Source organism: Nicotiana tabacum, chromosome 24, assembly GCF_000715075.1.
Source record: "Nicotiana tabacum cultivar K326 chromosome 24, ASM71507v2, whole genome shotgun sequence".
Lineage (NCBI taxonomy): Eukaryota > Viridiplantae > Streptophyta > Magnoliopsida > Solanales > Solanaceae > Nicotiana > Nicotiana tabacum.
This window is the reverse complement of record NC_134103.1, coordinates 95,321,403-95,341,365: the sequence shown is the minus strand read 5'-3', so window position 1 is coordinate 95,341,365 and position 19,963 is coordinate 95,321,403.

Genomic DNA, 19,963 nt, shown 5'->3' with positions numbered 1-19,963 from the left:
ATAGAGCATGAACCTTTACCACTTATTGTTGCATGCATTCCTCTTTGGTGTCAAAAATTTCGTAGACCTGATTTACCACCAAGTGCGAATCACATTTGATTTTGATGACTTCGGAGTCAAGTCCACGGGACAATTCGAGACCTGCAATCAAAGCTTCGTACTCTGCTTCATTGTTAGTTAAAGGAATCATTCTGATGGCTTGCCTTAAGGTTTCCCCCGAAGGCGTGATTAAAACAACTCCGAGCTCGAACCCTTTTACGTTTGAAGCTTTGTATGTATATAAGGTCCAAACTCCCGATGTCGATTCTGACACCATTATTGCCTCCTTAGCTGCTAGAGGCAATAGTCCCGGACTGAAGTTGGCCATGAAGTCATCCAAGACTTGCGACTTAATTACAGTCCTCAGTTTATACTATATATCGAATTCGCTCATTTCGACGGCCCATTTGGCCAATCAACCCGAGATCTCGGGTTTATGGAGGATATTTATCAAAGGGAAAGTAGTTACCACAGCTATCGAGTGGCATTGGAAGTAGGGCCTCAACTTTCGAGCGGCAACTACAAGAGCTAAGGCCAGCTTTTCCAGATGTGGGTAGCGAATTTCTGCTCCCGTTATAATCTTGCTAACATACTAAATGGGAGATTGCGTACCTTCGTCCTCTCGGACTAAAACTGCACTCACCACAACTTCTGAAATTGTGAGGTAGAGTAGCAACATTTCACCTTCCTTTGGTTTTGAGAGCAACGGAGGGCTTGACAAATATTTCTTCAACTCCCTTAAGGCTTGCTGACACTCCGGTGCCCACTCGAAATTATTTTTCTTTTTGAGTAGTGCCAAGAAGCGATGACATTTTTCCGATGAACGGGAAATGAACCTGCTCAAATCTGTCAATCTCCTCGTGAGCCTTTGGACTTCTTTTACGTTAGATAATTGATACGGGATGTCCTCTATGGCCTTTATTTTGTCGGGATTTACCTCAATTCCCCTTTGTGATACTAGGAATCCTAGAAACTTACCCGAACTGACCCCGAATGCACACTTCTCGGGGTTAAGTTTCTTATTATGCTCCCTCAGGATGTCGAATGCTTCTTACAAATGCTTCAAGTGGTCACATGCATTCAAAGACATAACGAGCATATCGTCTATGTATACTTCCATAGTCTTTCTTATTTATTTTTCAAACATCTTATTCACGAGCCGTTGATAAGTGGTTTTGGCATTTTTTAGCCCGAAGGGCATCACATTGTAATAATATATACCAAAACTCATTATAAACGAAGTTTTTTCCTGATATTCTCGGTTCATCTTGATTTGATTGTACCCAAAATAAGCATCGAGAAAATTCATTAACTCATGCCCGGCCGCAGCATCAATCATCTGATTGATATTTGGCAATGGGAATGAGTCTTTCGGGCACGCCTTATTAAGATCCTTATAATCTACACACATGCGAAATTAATTATTTTTCTTAGGTACTACTACTACTACATTGGCTAGCCAGTCCGGATATCTTACCTCTCGGATTAAACCAATCTTAAGTAAATGAGTTACCTCCTCTCTTAAGTAAATGAGTTACCTCCTCTCTTAAGTAAATGAGTTACCTCCTCTTTGGCGAATTTATTCCTTGCTTCAGCAATACGACATTTCTTTTGCCTTACCGGAGGTATGTTGGGATCCAAGCTTAACTTGTGTACGGCTATCTCCGTTGGGATGCCTGTCATATCTTCGTGCGACCATGCAAAACAATCGGCGTTAATTTTAAGGAATTCAATAAAAGAAGACGTGTGCTCCGGGTGCAGTCCTGTTCCTAAATGGAATTTCCTTTCTAGGAATTCTACGAACAATGCAACCTGCTCCAGTTCTTCTGCCGTGGACTTCGTCGCGTCCGTCTCTTTCGGTACTTGAAAATACCTTGGTACTTGATATTGTTCCGACTCTTCTGCCCCCGGATTATCATCTCTGGCTCGGGGGCAGTTGACGGTTCTGGTAATTGCTATGCCGCATGTTCCTTTCCTTTTCTACTGGAAATCAAAATTGCATTCATCTCTCTTACTGCCGGCTGATTACCCCATATCTGTTTGATCCCCTCGGATGTCAGAAATTTTAACAATTTGTGATATGTTGAAGGCACGACTTTCATCTCGTGCAACCACGGTCTTCCCAAGATGATGTTATACCCCATGTCTTCATCTACCACTTCAAAGAGTGTTGTCTTCCTTACTCCCTCAGCGCTCGTGAGCTGCAAAATTTCTCCCCGGGTTGTTACGCTTGCGAGGTTGAATCTGGCGAGGAGTTTCGTTATCGGGATAATACTTCCGATGAGTTTAGCTTGCTCCAGTACTCTTCATTGTATGATATTAGCTGAACTTTCTGGATCCACTAAAACATGTTTTATTTTAAAATCTAACGCATTTAAAAAAATTACCAGTGCGTCATTGTGCGGCAGTAGTAATCCATCTACATCTTCGTCTGTGAACGTGATATCATCGTCCCGGAGCCTCTTACTATGATTATCGACACTTTTGTCTTCTTTGCTGCCGAAAAGGTGACCCCGTTAATTTCATTCCCTCCGAAGATCATGTTGATCGTTTGGCGCGGAGATTCTTCTCCTACTTTCGAGGTTTCCGCATCGCCCCTGTTCCGACCATAGTTGTTTTTAGCTCGATCGCTCAAGAATTCTCTAAGGTGACCATTCTTTAAAAATGTTGCCACTTCTTCCCGGAGGTGTCGGCAGTCCCCAGTCTGGTGGCCGTTAGTGCCATGGTATTCACACCATAAATTGGGATCCCTCTGGCTGGGATCGGATTTCATAGGTCTTGGGAATCATGCCTCTTTGATATTCCTCATGGCTGAAACTAACTCTACGACACTAACATTGAAGTTATATTTTGATAACTTTGGGTAAGAAGAATCTCGAGACCCTGAGATTTCTCTATCCTGCAGCGATCTATTGTTCCGGCCACGATCGATCCTGCTATCAATGGTGAACCTGTCTGCTGTTCGAAAATTCCTTCCATGACTTTTTGTCTGCTCGTATGGCAAAAACCGGCCTCTCGAAATCTGTCTATCTGTGTCAATACCATCTCTTCATTTTTTCTCTGTTCTTCTCCCGCCCTTTGGTCGATGATGGGAAGCCAACCTGATCGTCTTCGATCCTTATTTTCGACTCGTACCGGTTGTAGACATCCACCCAAGTTGTCGCTTGGAACTCGAGCAGACTTTCCTTCAACTTTCGGGAAGCTTCCGAACTTTTTGGATTTAAACCGTTGGTGAACGCTTTAGCTGCCCATTCATCCGGGACTACCGGTAGCAATATCCTTTCCTTCTGAAATCGGTAACGAACTCTCGTAATAACTCGGATTCTCCCTGCGTGATCCTGAATATGTCTGCCTTTTGGGCCTGTACCTTTCTGGCACCGGCATGAGCCTTGATGAAATAATCCGCGAGCACCTCAAAGGAATTTATGGAATGCTCGGGCAATAGTGAATACCACGTTAAAGCTCCCCTCGCGAGAGTCTCACCAAATTTCTTCAGCAACACGGACTCAATTTCGTGAGGAGCCAAATCATTTCCTTTCACTGCTGTTGTGTAAGTGGTAATGTGTTCCTATGGATCAGAAGTCCGGTCATACTTCGGCACCTCAGGCATTTTGAACCGCTTCATGAACCGTAAAAGTTCCTCCTTGAACGGGTCGTTATCATTGTTGAGGCCGGATCTGCTCCCCCCGGCCCCGTCGGAGCCAACTTCACCCCTGAGAGTGTTGTTGTTGACTCTCCGTGTCATTTGGTTTGTGGGAACCTCGGGAGGAATTGGTTCTCGCCGGTTCGCATTATTTGAAGCACCTGATAGCGCCTGCTTTAGTTTTGTCATAACTTGATCCTGCCGCGTGAGGTGGACTAGAATGACTGTCTGTTGCTCTTGTAGGAACCATACTGCATCCGCTACATGCTCCTCATCAGCATCATCAGGAGTTGCCTCACGAACCCGTCGAGGGTACTACCTGTCATGTACTGGTGTGGCGTCATTTCCCTCACTGTGAGTGTCACTGATTGAATCCTCGAAATGAAGTTGTTACCCTTGAATTTCAGGATTGCGTGTGCCATTAACGGTGTTATATTCCATTTTTATGATTTTTTGCTATGACAAAGTAATCAAAAAACGTTAGTAAAAAAGGCAAGGATTAGTTTAATTGCACGGCTGTCTAGGCCCCACGGTGGGCGCCAAACTGTTTATCCGAAAAATGGTACAGTTGAATTTGTTCGTGATTTCTAGACAAGTGAATTAATTTGATCCAAAAAATAATAAAATAACTGATGAAGTATAAAATACTTAGCCTTATAATGTAGATAGAACGACAGAGTTGAAGAGTCCGGGAACAGAGTTTTCGGGCACAACAATGATAAGATCAAAAGTGAGAGAATAAAATTATATTAAAAGGCTGTATAGAATGTAGCGTGAGTTAGCCAGAAAATCTGTGTCGTTACAATGATAATTGAGCTATCTATTTATAGCTATGCCTAGGGAAGGAAGTTCTAGGATCATGCCCTTCTTTAATGTCAATTATGAGGGCCATTGATGAAGATATAACATTAGACATAAATGTCAAATTCCTTGTAACGGGCCGTCATCTATAATGCTGAAAAATATTCCGTATTAAATGTTACCGGGCACAAAATATTTAATACTCATTTTATGATCGTTATTCCTTCCGGTGACAAGCGGAATAGCTATGTTCGGTGGCCATCTCCATCTTGTGTTCTACGTGTCCTTCCTTTAAGTGGCCACATGTCATGTCGTATTTTTCCCTATACATCAACTGAGTTTCGAAGTGTTCTAGGTGCCTTGCAATAGTTAATTCTCACACGTCCAGAGATATCATATGCTGCGAATCTCTTATGTAAATTCATGCAACATCTGACTCAAAATCATTGGTCTGGGGTTAAAAGAATACTGTGTTACATTGTCGGGACATCACAACTTGGATTGCGCATCACATCTAACTCTTCACATCATCTTGTGGGATTTTCTGACGCTGATTGGGCTGGGTGTCCCCTTACAAGGCGATCTACGACCAGCATGTGTGTATTTCTTGGCACAAACTGCATTTCATGGGCATCAAGGAAGAAACATACAGTCGCAAAATCTAGTGCTGAGGCGGAATATAGGTCGTTGGCTTCTCTGGCTGCAGAAGTCACATGGGTTACCTATGTTTTGAAGAATATTGGCATCTCTTTACCTCGCCCACCAATCTTGTTTACAGACAATTTGAGTGCTTAATCTAGTACTCCATGCTCACACCAAACATATTGAAATTGACTATCATTTTGTGCGAGAAAAGGTTGTTCGAGGAGCTATGGTCACCAAGTTCATTCCATCTTTACACCACCAGATAGAGGACATCTTCACGAAGCCACTGTCCAAGACTCAATTTCGGACTTTACGGACCAAGCTAGGAGTTGTGCAGCTACCAAACTCTAGCTTGCAGGGGAATGTTAGACAACCGTATAATTTGGTATTGTGTGTAACCTAGGACTCCTTTGAACTCTAGTCCTAGCCGTCATGTATTATATGTAGTGTTTATGCATAACTATCCTCCTAGCTTTATATTGTGGAAGATAATTTCTTGGAGATATAAGATAGCATATACATGTAGTTGTGATTAATATAATCACTGGTAGATAAAGATACGATAGCTAAATATTAGCTTGAAGAAACTCTTGACAAGATGTATATATACATCATGTAACTCTACTTATGAAGTCAAGCAGAAATATTCTGAACTTCTAAATCATCCTTAATCTAAATTTCTTCAATCATTTAATTATCCTTTGCGAGTATACTTAGTTGTTAATGTTGTAGTACTTGGCTGTCCAAACTCGATAATGCTTGTCCTGAATAGAAATATGTTGGGACAAATCAGTTACCTACCACACATACATTCCCAACTTCTTGGTTCTATAGGTGATGCTACTGAATTGAGGCTTCCCCATATAGGTCATGTTGTCCCTATATGACCTATAGGTCATGCGTTCGAACCGTGAAAGCAGTAGTTTACATCACGCCCTTTGGAGAGCAGCTGTTCCCTGGCAGTGAAAGCACTAGGTCACATCCCTTGGGGTGCGGCCCTTCCCTGGCCGTGAAAGCAGTAGGTCGCATCCCTTGAGGTGCGGCCCTTCCCCGGACCCTGCATAAACGGGGGTTCAAGTCCTGGAAGCAGTTATTAGTACTTGCATTATATTAGGCTATCTACATCGCATCTCTTGGGATGCAGCCATTTCTTGGACTCTATATAAACGTGGAATTCCTTGTGCACCGGGCTGCTATTTTTAGGAAAAAAAACTCTTAAAAGGTAATGTAAATTTAAAGTTTAGCAGGCTTGGAAAATTAGATAATATATCCTTGTGAGCTGTCGCAATCCAAAGAATTGAACTGTTGAAACTAATGTCTGAAATTCTAAACCGACCCCTTTGATCTGTTAAATTGCTAAACGTTCTTCGAATGCCACCTCATATCCTCATAAATAAATCTCACGCCAGTTCATATTTATATAATCACTTTCTTTCTTCTTCTTGCAGATAGTACTGCCACTTACAATGTTTTGAATCCAACAACAACAATAAACTTACGGCTTGTTTGGATGGTTGTTGTCCGTTGTATCGTTTTGTATTATTATTCCAAAATAATGTTTGTTTTGATTGTTTAGTTAAAATTGGTTGTTTTGTATTGTTAAATCCATTATTCCGGAACAATAAAAAGTCCCATTTTTTTAAACAATCGATTTGATGTAGTAGGATTATTTCCTATTTTTCTTTCCAATTATGCCCAAACTTATTACTTTATATTCTATTTTATCCTTTACTTTTTTTTTATTTTAATCCAAATCTCCTCAAATATAACCTACGTCATCCTTCCTTTTTTCCTTCTGCCACTTCCAACTCCAAAATCAGGTATAGGTTTTGCTTCTTTTTGTTTTGTTCTTTCTTCCACTTTGATTTTTAACTCCAATTCTAATTACTTCATCTCCAATTAGCTATATAATATTGATTTTTAATTCCCTCTAATTACTTTATATGTAATTCTTGATAATATTTAAAACAGTTGAGGGTATTTTAGTAAACTTATCAATTATTGTACAGTATGATACAGTCAAACCAAACAGCAAAATGTTATTTAACACAACAGCAAACAATACAATCTATTCAAGCGTTGTATTCATAAAACGATACAATATCATACAATACAATACGATACATTATAAAACGATGGGTAACAATGATCCAAACAGAGTGTTAGTATAATCTCACACGTGGGGTCTAGAAAAAGTGGTGTGTACGCAAACCTTACTCCTACCTAAGAATGTCAAATGAGCGAGTTGGGCGAGTCATTTGGGCTTGAGCCAAATTTGACAGCCCTACTCCTACCTTATTAAGGTAGAGAGGTTGTTTCCAATAGACCCTCGGCTCAGAAAAATACCATGTCCCGAATCCTCTACCAAGAAAACCCTTCATTCCATAATGTAAAACCCCGTAAATCAGATATTTTATTTATTCTTTTTACGGGCATTGAATCATTTTTTTCCCACTAAAGATGCTACTAAGATTAATCACTCTCGTTAAACCCATGTGTTTGTACTTTGTAGTAGTAGTTGTATACGGTCGAAATAGATTTCGGCCTTCGTACGATTGATCGAGGTCAAAGCATAATAGATCGAAGTAAGACTTCGATATGGGTTCCGAAGATGGTACAAACAAGCTTCGATCCCGAGGGACCGATCAATTTCGAGCTCAATGTCATTATCAAGCTCGAATCCAAGTCGAACTATGATGTAAAGTAAAGTTATCGAGCTTATGATTTAGAGACCGACCAACACTGACCCCGAATCAATTCAAGGATCCGAGTCAGAATCGAGCTCAAGTCAAGATCGAGAGCTCGAGTAAAGACCGAAAACTCGAGTCAATATCGAGCTCATAGACAAGAGTCGTTGAAATCCCACTAGAGGAGAGAATCCTAGCAGGAATTATGAAAAAATTGATTTATCATGGGTCTTCCACTATGTATTTTTAATTATATCTAAAGTAAGATCCCTCTACTATAAAGGGGGTGGTTATTATTTCTGTAAGGACCAAGTTTTTTGGCTTACGTTGTAATTCAAGCACCATATTCTCCTATATTGAAGAGTTATTCTTTTAAGCTTCATAAATTGATTCAACTTGTTTAGTCCTAAACATCATCGTCTTTACAACCTTGTTTACTTTGCATTCTTTGCAATCCATATTTGATATTTCTATTTATCCTTACGATTTGTATTAAGCTATACCACATATCCTTAAAACTATGTACAAATTCAACTCTATCTGTTTTTCGGGTAAACAGTTTGGCGCCCACCGTGGGGCTAAGGATAACAGTGGTTATTTGATACGAATCTGCAAAAACACACCGTTCTGCGCTTGTTTCCGAAAGTATCTCGGATTTCGGATTAGCAACAACTAACTACCAATCAAATGGCCTTACCTATCGACAACGAAACTGGTCTTCAAGAAGAGAACAACAACTTGACACCCAGTACCGAAAGATTACTTTTCAACGTCGTTGGAGCTCGGATCGGAGTGCCGATAGATATCAATTCACATGTGGCCATTGAGGCAAACATACATTCTGAACCTGAAAATAGCATTCATGGTGGCACTCGGTCTGTAGCTCGAAACACCTATAACATTGAGGAAAACGGCGTCAGCTTGCGTATGATTTTTGAAATGTTACAAGCCCAACAGGTAGTGATAGCTCAGTTACAGAGCCAAACCCAGCTACGAAGTAGGCCGGAGCCCAGTCCACCCCGAGAAATTTCTCACGGAACGGAGCCAGCCATAGTGAGGTCAAATGAGCAAGAATCGGGGACTACTCCCGAAATCGCTAAAATACTCGAGGAGCTCACAAAGCGAGTCGAAGCCAACGATAAAAAAGTAAAAACATATAATTCCAGGGTTGGCCAAATCCCGAGGGCTCCACCAATGATAAAAGGGTTGGATTCCACGAAATTCGTGCAAAAGTCTTTCCCCTCGAGCGCGGCCCCAAAACCAATCCCCAAAATATTCCGTATGCTCGAAATTCCCAAATATAACGGAATGACCGATCCCAACGAACACGTCACCTCTTACACGTGCGCCATCAAGGGTAATGATTTGGAGGACGATAAAATCGAATCTGTGTTGCTAAAAAAGTTTGGAGAGACCCTCTCGAAGGGAGCAATGATTTGATATCACAACCTACCACCGAATTCGATCAATTCATTTGCCATGTTAGCAGATTCTTTCGTAAAGGCATACACCGGGGCCATAAAGGTCGCAACGAGGAAATCAGACCTTTTCAAGGTAAGACAAAAGGATAACGAGATGCTAAGGGAATTCGTATCTCGTTTATAAATGGAACGAATGGACCTGCCACCAGTCACAGACGATTGGAATGTTCAAGCTTTCACTTAAGGTTTGAATGAACAAAGTTTGACTGCATCACGGCGACTAAAGCATAACCTGATCGAGTACCTAGCTATCACTTGGGCCAACATGCACAATCGGTACCAATTAAAAATTAGAGTCGAAGACGATTAGTTGGGGACTGAACCCGCTGCTCGAAGGGATATCAATCGAGAACAAGGTCCGATCAGGGATCGATATCGACCGTATAACGAAAACCACAGAATCAATGAATCGAAACGTAACCCCGGACAAATAAACAAAAGAAGTGATCGAGGTCAAAGGGACCGATGAACAGAAGTGGGTTTGACAGGCCCACCGGATCTAAGGAAGCGCCTCGGTTATCGGAGTATAACTTCAGCATTGATGCATCCGCCATCGTGTCGGCTATCGAACGCATCAAAGATACTAAATGGCCTCGACCCATGCAGACCGATCCTGCCCAGAGAAATCCTAATCAAGTGTGCGAATATCATGGCACCCATAGCCACAGAACGGAAGATTGTAGGCAACTAAGAGAGGAGGTAGCCTGGTTATTCAATAAAGGGCACCTTCGAGAATTTTTAAGCGACAGGGCGAAGAACCATTTCAAAAATAGGGATTTCGGCAGGCAGAACGAACAAGAAGAACCACAGCACGTCATTCACATAATCATTGACGATGTCGATACTCCTCAAGGGACGGTGCTTAAACGTACTAAGACATCAATTTTGAGAGAAAAGCAATCTCGAACTCAGGATTACGCACCCATAGGAACTTTGTCTTTCAATGATGAAGATGCAGAAGGAGTCATACAACCTCATAACGATGCACTGGTAATATCTGTACTTATGAATAAAAATAAAGTTAAGCGTGTGTTAATTGATCCAGGGAGCTCGACAACATCATTAGGTTGAAGGTCGTACAATAACTCGGTCTACAGGACCAGATCGTACCCGCGACCCTGGTCCTAAACGGATTCAATATGGCATGTGAAACTACCAAAGGCGAGATAATTCTGACGATAAACGTGGTTGGGACCATCCAGGAAATGAAATTCCACATAATCGAAGGCGCCATGAGGTACAATGCCCTTTTTGGAAGGCCATGGATCCACAACATAAGAGTTGTACCCTCGACCCTACACCAGGTTCTCAAATTCCCAACATCGAGGGGGGTCATAACAGTGTACGGGGAGCAACCGGCCGCAAGAGAAATGTTTGCCGTCGAGGAAGCGAATCCAATATCCTCGCCTTCGCCAATAAAGGGATCGAGCTCAAAAGGGGAACAAAGTGCCAAATAACAATCACATACACCAGCTTTAACCTAACAAGAAAATCAGAAGATCGATGAAGATGATGATCATAGGATTCCTCGATCCTTCGTGCTTCCCGGTGATTCTGACGCCACCCAATCAACGATCGAAGAATTGGAACAAGTCATATTAATCAAGCGTTTGCCCGAACGAAAGGTCTACCTGGGAACGGGATTAACCCCCGAACTCAGGAACAGACTTATTCAATTCTTATCGATAACATGGATTGTTTTGCTTGGTCCATTTAGATATAACAGGAATCCCACCGGATATAACGACACATCGGCTGAGCTTGGACCCTAGGTTCAGACCGGTAAAGCAAAAGAGAAGACCTCAGTCCGAGGTAAAGCACGCATTCATAAAGGACGAGGTAACCATACTTCTCAAACTAGGGTCCATTCGGGAAGTGAAATATCCTGAATGGCTAGCCAATGTAGTTGTAGTGCCTAAAAAAGGGAACAAACATAGAATGTGTATAGATTATAAGGATGTGAACAAAGCATGCCCCAAAGATTCCTTTCCGCTGCCCAACATCGATCGCATGATCGATGCCACGGCCGGCCACGAGATTCTTACTTTTCTCGATGCCTATTCCGGGTATAATCAAATCCAAATGAACCCGGAAGGCCAGGAAAAGACTTCATTTGTCACCAAATATGGAACATATTGTTATAATGTGATGCCTTTCGGGCTAAAAAATGCGGGAGATACTTACATAGTAAATAAAATGTTCGAGGAATAAATAGGTAAATCAATGGAAGTTTATATTGATGACATGCTAGTTAAGTCCTTGCACGCAGAGGACCATTTGACCCATTTGCAGGAAATATTCGAGATTTTAAGGAAATGCAACATGAAGCTCAACCCCGAGAAATGTGCTTTCGGGGTCGGTTCGGGCAAGTGCCTCGGCTTCATGGTGCCAAATCGGGGGATTGAGATTAACCCCGATAAAATCAAGGCCATCGAAGACATCATCATCGTGGACAGCGTGAAAGCCGTACAGAGGCTAACGGGACGGATTGCAGCCTTAGGCCGATTCATTTCGAGGTCGTCAGATCGAAGTCACAAATTTTTCTCTCTACTCAAAAAGAAGAACGATTTCGCTTGGACCCCAGAATGCCAACATGCATTAGAGGAATTAAAACGATATCTATCGAGCCCATCACTGCTTCATACTCCAAAAATAGACGATAAACATTACTTGTACTTGGCAGTATCGGAAATTGCGGTAAGAGGTATCCTAGTTCGAGAAGAGCAAGGTACGTAATTTCCCGTTTATTATATAAGTCGAACCTTAGGAGAAGCAGAAACTAGATATCCGCACCTAGAAAAAGTGGCACTTGCACTAATAAGCGCCTCTAGAAAGTTAAGACCGTACTTTCAATGTCACCCCATATGTGTATTAACCACTTACCCGCTTCGTAATATTTTGCACAAGCCCGAACTATCAGGCCGATTGGCCAAATGGGCCATCGAACTCAGTGGGTACGATATCGAATATCAACCCCGTACGGCCATCAAGTCTCAAATATTAGCGGACTTCATGGCCGATTTCACGCCGATGCTCGTACCCGAAATCGGGTATGTCATCGGGGGTATGGACCCTTTTTACGGATGAGGCTTCGAACGTGAAGAGGTCCGAGCTAGGCATCGTTTTAAAGCCACCCACGGGTAACACTATTAGGCAATCTATCAAAACTACTAGGCTGACTAACAACGAGGCCGAGTATGAGGCCATGATTGCAAGTCTCGAGCTAGCTAAAAGCTTGGGAGCAAAAGTCATCGAAGCCAAGTGTGACTCTTTGCTGGTGGTAAATCAAGTAAACAAAACCTTCGAAGTTCGAGAAGATAGAATGCAAAGGTATTTGGACAAACTGCAGGTCACTTTGCACCATTTCAAAGAATGGACTTTACAGCATGTTCCACGAGAGTAAAACAGTGAGACTGATGCACTTGCAAATTTGGGATCATCGGTCGAGGAAGGCGAGATAAGCTCGGGGACTGTCGTTTAACTCTCAAGATCCGTGATCGAAGAAGGTCATGCCGAGATAAATTTTACAAGCTTAACCTGCGATTGGAGGAATAAATATATTGAATACTTAAAGAATGGAAAGCTCCCATCAGACCCTAAATATTCGAGGGCCCTACGAACCAAAACTGCTCGATTCACATTAACCGCAGATGGAACGCTATATCGAAGGATATTCGATGGACCATTAGCAGTATGCTTGGGTCCAGGAGACACCGATTACATCCTACGTGAGGTGCACGAGGGCACTTGTGGGAATCGCTCCGGTGCCGATTCATTAGTCCGAAAAATAATCATGGCAGGGTATTATTGGATCGATATGGGCAAAGATGCAAAGGACTTTGTTCGAAAATATGACAAATGTCAAAGGTTTGCACCAATGATCCATCAGCCCGGAGAGCAACTTCACTCAGTCCTATCCCCATGGCCATTCATGAAATGGGGAATGGATATCGTCGGCCCTCTGCCATCGACCCTAGGTAAAGCTAAATTCATTTTATTTATGACTGACTATTTCTCTAAATGGGTTGAAGCACAGGCTTTCGTGAAAGTAAGAGAGAAAGAGATTATAGACTTTATTTAGGATCATATCGTATGTCGATTCGGGATTCCCGTCGAAATAGTGTGTGACAATAGGAAACAGATTGTCGGCAGCAAAGTGACGAAATTCCTCGAAGACCACAAAATAAAGAGGATATTATCAACACCGTATCACCCCAGTGGGAACGGACAGGCTGAATCAACAAACAAAACTATCATTCAAAACCTAAAGAAGAGGCTGAACGACACTAAGGGAAAATGGAGAGAAATCCTACCCGAAGTTCTTTGGGCATATCGAACAACATCAAAATCAAGTACGGGGGAGACTCTGTTCTCCTTAGTATATGGCTCCGAAGCCTTGATTCCATTCGAAGTCGGGGAACCCAGTGCCAGGTTTCGGTATACAACAAGAGTCAAATAACGAAGCTATGAACACTAGCCTCGAATTATCGGATGAAAAATGAGAAGCTGCTCTCGTCCAATTGGCCGCCCAAAAGCAGTGAATTGAAAGATACTATAATCAAAAAACCAAGCTTCGCCATTTTAAACTCGGGGACTCAGTGCTAAGGAAAGTCACCCTCAGTACCCGAAATCCAAACGAAGGAAAACTAGGACCGAACTGGGAAGGACCGTATCAGGTTCTCGAAAACGTCGGAAAAGGATCATACAAGCTCGACATTATAAATGGCAAACAACTATCAAGCAATTGGAATGTGTCGCATCTAAAACGATACTACTGCTAAGGTACGACCCTCCCATATTCGTTTACATTTCGAAACTAACCCCTGCAGGAGTTCGATCAGGAGCTAGGATGGATCCTTCAATACGAAGCCCTAGGTCTGAAAGCACGTGTTGCACTCTTTTTCCCTTAGACCGGTTTTATCCGAAATGGGTTTTTCGGCAAGGTTTTTAATGAGGCAACCAGTGATCGTGCTAAACTTAGAAATAATTCGACAGTATTCGAGGCCTCTTTACAATCGACCTCGAATACTGGGGGGGCATTATCCCTCAAATATATCAAGTTCTGATGCAAGAAAGTTATTTCGTAACAACAGGGTTCCAATAGGAAAAGTTGTAAGAGCCAAATTGTCAAAACGAACCATGCTCATGTAATTAACCCGAGCCCTGACACAAAACATGAACACATGTATAATGACTTGCAAGGAAAGTTCTCTTCTATACCGATATCTTATATCTAAGAAAAATTCCTCTATTTCGAGATTTATTATGCAAACAGGATTGAGTTTGAGCAAGCGCTCACTCGACTATTACGCCTACGGGACACATTATTTCGAGTTTGAATCATTCACTCGACTACTAAGCCTACGGACCACTTTCGAGTTCGAGCAAGCACTCACTCGACCATTACACCAACGGGCTACATTACTTCGAGTTCGAATCATTCACTCGACTACTAAGCCTACGGGCTACTTTTTCGAGTTCGAGCAAGCACTCACTCGACCATTACGCCTACGGGCTACATTACTTCGAGTTCGAATCAATCACTTGATTACTAAGCCTATGGGCTACTTTTATTTTGAGTTCGAGCAAGCACTCACTCAACCATTATGCCTACGGGACACATTATTTCGAGTTTGAATCATTCACTCGACTACTAAGCCTACGGACCACTTTCGAGTTCGAGCAAGCACTCACTCGACCATTACACCAACGGGCTACATTACTTCGAGTTCGAATCATTCACTCGACTACTAAGCCTACGGGCTACTTTTTCGAGTTCGAGCAAGCACTCACTCGACCATTACGCCTACGGGCTACATTACTTCGAGTTCGAATCAATCACTTGATTACTAAGCCTATGGGCTACTTTTATTTTGAGTTCGAGCAAGCACTCACTCAACCATTACGCATACGAGCTACATTACTTCGAGTTCGAATCATTCACTCGACTACTAAGCCTACGGGCTACTTTTATTTCGAGTTCGAGCAAGCACTCACTCGACCATCATGCCTACGGGCTACATTACTTCGAGTTCAAATCATTCACTCGACTACTAAGCCTACGGGCTACTTTTATTTCGAGTTCGAGCAAGCACTCACTCGACCATTATGCCTACGGGCTGCATTACTTCAAGTTCGAATCATTCACTCGACTACTAAGCCTACTGGCTATTTTATTTCGAGTTCAAGCAAGCAAGCACTCGATCATTATGCCTACGGGCTATATTACTTCGAGTTCGAATCACTCACTCAACTAATAAGCCTAAGGGCTACATCACTTCAAGTTTGAGTAAGCCTATGTTCAAACAATCATTCAACTCAACTACTAAGCCTATGAGCTACCTTATTTCAAGTTTGAGTAAGCGCTCACTCGGTTATAAAGGCTACGAAGTCAAAATTTGATCAAGTTGCCTAAATCCTTGTGAAAATATTCATAAGGCGTGAATAAAATCTTCACAAGACAAGAAATAGAACAGAAGCAAGTCGGCAAAAGGGATATTTTTATATATATATATATATATATATATATATAAGATTCTTTACATGATTGATTACAACATAAAAATTAAGGACTAAGCTTCTTGGTTATCCCCAGGAGCGGTCTCTTCTCTATCGGGCTCCCCCCCATCCCCCCCGTTCTCGGACCCGCTCTTACTCCCATCATCATCATCATTATCATCATCATCGTCAGCGGAAACCAAGGCTTCAGCATCAGCTTCGAGTTCTTTGGCCCTTTTAATCTCTTCAGCGAGGTCGAAACCTCGAGCATGGATCTCCTCAAGGGTCTCCCTCCGAGATCGGCACTTAGCAAGTTCAGCGACCCAATGTGCTCGAGTATCGTAGGTATCGGCTGCCTCTCTTGCTTGGACCTGGGCAGCTTCAGCATCGGCCCGATAGACGGCCATGAGTGCATCCGCATCGGCCTTTGCCTTTTCGGCGTCAGATTCGGCCTTGGCAAGTTTAGAGGCCAACCAAGCCTCGAGCTCCTCTATTCTTCTTGCTTGGACCGAGCTTTTCTCCTTCATTTTTTGAAGTTGGTTTTCGGCCGATGACAATTGGGCTCAAGCAGTTTCTTTCTCTGCAGCAAAGCGGTCCATTCCTTCTTTCCACTTCAAAGACTCCGCTTTTATCACATCGACTTCTTCACGGAGTTTTTCGATCATCTTAATTTTCTGCTGCAGCTGTGAGACCGAAAAATTAGCCATCGTTCCGGTATCGAGCCCATATGCTTTTAAAAGTATTATTACTTGCTCGGGCAGATCGATCTGATCTTGGTAAGCCTTGGCCAATTAAGCTCAGAGGTCTTTTATTTCCTCTCCCATTTGGCCTAAGAGGAGTTTTAGGGAGTTTCTCTCCTCCGTAACCCGTTGAAGCTCGGCCTCGTATCGACGCAGCTCGGTTCGGGACCGAGAACATGATTCTCGATGAACTGCTGTGGCCTACAAAGAAAGAAGAAATGAAGTTAGAAACGAAAAGCAAACTTAAAGGTAACGCCATATAATTTAAGGCTTACCTGATTCAAAGCTTGTTGCACTCCGTGAAAAAGATCCGATGCGTCACTTGTACCGGTAGTGTCCTCGACACCGATAAACAGGTCACGAAAAGGATCCTTTCCATCATGAGGCATATCTAATTCGAGAGCCCCGAAAGCTTGGGCTTCCCGAATCGCCCCTGCGGAAAAAGCAGGGAAGGTGGGCGAGTCTTCGATTGCTACTGCCCCAAGTGAATCACCTGGGGCATTCTCTTCGGTTCGAAAAGATTCGGGAAGAGCCCCTTCAGACATATCCCCCATCTGTTGGCTTCGATGGGAAGCATCTTCGATCTCCAACAACTCGGGGACTCTGTCCGAATCTTTCTCCGATATATCCTCAGTTCGAGGCGGAGCCTTATGAACCACCATCGATCCAGCTGCCTGTGGAACGTCGGTGATCTTCTTCGTTCGGGCCGCCAGCGCAGACCCATCATTCTCTTCTTCTTCTTCTTTATCCCTCAGACGCATAACTGATTCTACGGTCAAAGGAATGATATTCTTGTTCGGCTTACGAGCCGTCCTCTTCTTCGGTTTTTGATCTTCCGAGGACGGGGGCTCTTTTCCTCTTATTATCTTTCACCGGCTTTGGGACAGAGGACGAAGCCTCTTCCTCGACGGATGAGGGCCTCAAACCCGCATCTTTGCACACACCTACATACGGAAAATTTTATTAAAGTGTGTGAAAAGCATCTTATTCGAATTACCAAAAGATATGAGAAAGGTGCTTACCGTGATTTTTGGCCTTCCATTGGCCCTTTGACAAGTCACGCCATGAGCGCTCGGCGTATGAGGATGTCGAAACCATATCACGTACCCAGTTCTTGAGATCGGGCATTGCGCCAGGAATCCAGGGAACCGCTGCATCACAAAAGGGGAATATTGGTGAGAAAGGAAATGAAAGGACAAAATAGTAGGAGATAACAGCAGAATTACACTTACGCTTCTATGTTTCACTCCTCGGGAAAAGGCATCTTTTCGGTCGGAATCAGGTCTGAAGTCCTTACTCGAACGAACCTGCCCATCCAGCCTCGATCCCTATCCTCGTCTATACTCGAGAACAGAGCCTTGGTAGCTCAACGTTGGAGTTTTATTAACCCTCCTCGAAAAGGCGAGGACGGTATAATCAGGCAAGATGAACGAGGGTGAAAGGCATCCCCTCGATTTTACTCACAAAATATCGGATCAAAATAACGATCCGCCAAAAGGAAGGATGTATCTGGCCTAGGGTTATTAGGTATTTACGACAAAAATCTATGATAATAGGGTCGAGGGGACCTAACATGAAAGGGTAAGTATACACGCTTAAAAACCCTCTCACGTGAGTGGTAATATCCTCTTTAGGAGATGACACTACCACTTCTTTGTTCTCCCGGTTACAATCTTTTTTTACCCGCTCGATGTACTCCCGGGTTATCGAACAAATATATCTCGATATGGGCTCACATCGGCCAGGAACCGGCGAACCTTTATCGAGTTTGAAATCGTAGGTAAGAACGCACGCCGCCGGGACACACTCCTCAGGACGTGGATCCACCGGTGTTTTGTCGGTGGCGGATTGGGAAGAAGAAGCTTTTTCTTTTTGGGGGACGGTTTTTGATGTCTTCACCATTTTGGATTTAAAGAAGGTGACAAAGATTTGGTGGTTTAGAAGAAGAATTTTGCAAAAAAGAATCACAGATTTGCGAATAAACTTAGAAAATACGAAAAAGAATTTGGGAAATTTGGAAGATTGAAGGTGTAAAAGTGGTAAATGATAAAAGGAAGGGTTATTTATAGATTAAAGCAATGGCGGTTCAGTATCAGCGGTGGCCGACCACCGTCTGACATGCATTAAATGCCTTAAAAGACTAAATTGACGAGACAACTATCATGTACGTCATGATTGAGCCCAATGTAAACGTCAGCTTATAATCCGATCGAGCCGTTGAAAAATCATATCGTTTCTCACCACATCCTTCCCGAGAAACGAGGGGACTATTTGTGTATGATCGAAATAGATTTCGGCCTTCGTACGATTGATCGAAGTCAAAACATAATGGATCGAAGTAAGACTTCGAGATGGGTTACGAAGATGGTACAAACAAGCTTCGAGCCCGAGGGACCGATCAATGTCGAGTTCGATATCATTATCAAGCTCGAATCCAAGTCGAACTATGATGCAAAGTAAAGTTATCGAGCTTATGATTCAGAAACCGACCAACACTGACCCCGAATCAACTCAAGGATCCGAGTCAGAATCGAGCTCAAGTCAAGATCGAGAGCTCGAGTCAAGATTGAGAGCTCGAGTCAAGACCCAAAACTCGAGTCAATATCGAGCTCATAGACAAGAGCCATTGCAATCTCACTAGAGGAGAGAATCCTGGCAGGAATTATGGATAAGTTGATTTATCATGGGTCTCCCACTATGTATTTTTAATTATATCTAAAGTAAGATCCCTCTACTATAAAAGGGATGGTTATTATTTCTGTAAGGACCAAGTTTTTTGGCTTACATTGTAATTCAAGCACCATATTCTCATATATTGAAGAGTTATTCTTTTAAGCTTCATAAATTGATTCAACTTGTTTAGTCCTAAAAATTATCTTCTTTACAACCTTGTTTACTTTGCATTATTTGCAATCCATATTTGATATTTCTATTTATCCTTACGATTTGTATTAAGTTATACCACATATCCTTAGAATTACATACAAATTCAACTCTATCCGTTTTTCGGGTAAATAATAGTCAAAAGATTTTCTCGGATTCCTCTATGAAGCCAGTACGGAATATGCATAGTTGACTTCTAAGAGGGTTAATTATTTCTACTTTTATTTCATAATTGGGAAGAGCTTTGCTCGAGAGATTCATGCCTTGAAATCAAAGAAAGAATGATACAAAAGATAATCAAAACCAGCAGCTGAGTTGCTTTTTCCACCAAATAATTATTTGAGGCCTAAAGCTCATTCAGTCTATCGGTATAACTACATAATTTTGTTTTCTGTTCTGTTCAAGAAAAAAGAGCAAAAACGAACACATACACTTAAGAAATCTTATATCTACTGGTAACTGAGATTGCTGAAAATGGACAACTGAACACAAAGTTAACATGAACAGTATATATTATCTGTAGTCCAAAAGTATAAACGCAATTGA